This window comes from Lynx canadensis, chromosome A2 (assembly GCF_007474595.2).
Source record: "Lynx canadensis isolate LIC74 chromosome A2, mLynCan4.pri.v2, whole genome shotgun sequence".
In the NCBI taxonomy this organism is placed as follows: domain Eukaryota; kingdom Metazoa; phylum Chordata; class Mammalia; order Carnivora; family Felidae; genus Lynx; species Lynx canadensis.
The window spans coordinates 33,829,937-33,830,963 of record NC_044304.2 but is presented as its reverse complement, the minus strand read 5'-3'; the positions used below and the strand labels follow the sequence as shown (position 1 = coordinate 33,830,963).

General features: G+C 45.6%; 1 non-coding gene across 1 annotated transcript; it reads right to left on the bottom strand.

Moving 5' to 3' along the window:
• Positions 1-717: 717 nt before the first annotated feature.
• LOC115509504 lies at positions 718-826 on the bottom strand. Its single transcript, XR_003967393.1, has one exon. It is a non-coding gene; the product is annotated as a U6 spliceosomal RNA (small nuclear RNA).
• Positions 827-1,027: the final 201 nt, after the last annotated feature.

Below are 1,027 nucleotides of genomic sequence, written 5' to 3'. Positions count from 1 at the left end.
GGCTCATGAGGCCCCCTTTTACAGAAATGCTGTGCGTAAGCTACCAGTAAAAGTCTCTAGCGTGGCTCATGAGATAACGCAGGTGCTTGATAAATGGTTGCCAGTGGTAGTAATTCCATTTGGTTCTCTCCAATCAAGTACTTAGTAACCAAATCAGTCTCGTAGCATATTTGAGGACCCGTTGCAAGTTGATTGCACTGAACTGTGCTGGACCTCAGCCACACGTGAGGCTCCCTTTTCATAAATACTTGAGTAACTTTAGCCCAAGAAGGCAAAGAAACAGCAATAGAAGCCAGGAGGAGTCCGCCAAGAATCCACGTGAACTGTGTGTTCGAAGTGGTGCTCCTACAGTCCTAGAGCGTAAATCTTAACCTCTGCAGGTCTGTTCTTTTTTGTAGAGTCCAAGCCCTACAGCTTGACAACCACTTGAACCGGTTGCCGGGTCTCCCTAGGCAAAAGTAGTCCTGGGCGCACTGAGGCTTCCTGCCTTGTGTAAATGTTCCAGAGTGTGGCACCAACGTGTCTATTTTCAGCCTTCCTGGAAGGAACCAGACCCTGTCTTCATCAGCCCCTTCTGTGCCCTCGGCTAACCGGTTACTTACGTGCCCTAACCTCGAGACGAAAGCGTCAGCATGGGACATGATGCTCAAATTATTCCTTTACATCCTGCGGTCCTTCCAGTGATGCTCCAAGTAAGTGGTGCTTGTAGCCCCGGGGAGCCCACAGGGTGACTTGGATGGTACACAGATCATCTTTTTGCACAGGGTCCATGCAAATCTTCTCTGTCTCATTCCAGTTTTAGTATACGTGATGCTGACGTGAGCACGATAATCTTTTGGATGTAGAGTTTCTTTTAAACTAAATTTTGACCGTTTAAAGTGAAACACTAATCAGAGGATTGCAAATGGATTTTTTTTTTATGGTGAGTTCATTTTAAGTACAATGTCATTTTAAGAACCTTCCTTCGTAGCTAGAAGAGCTATGTAATTTATTCAGTTATTATATCGGAGCTACCTTAACCTCCATG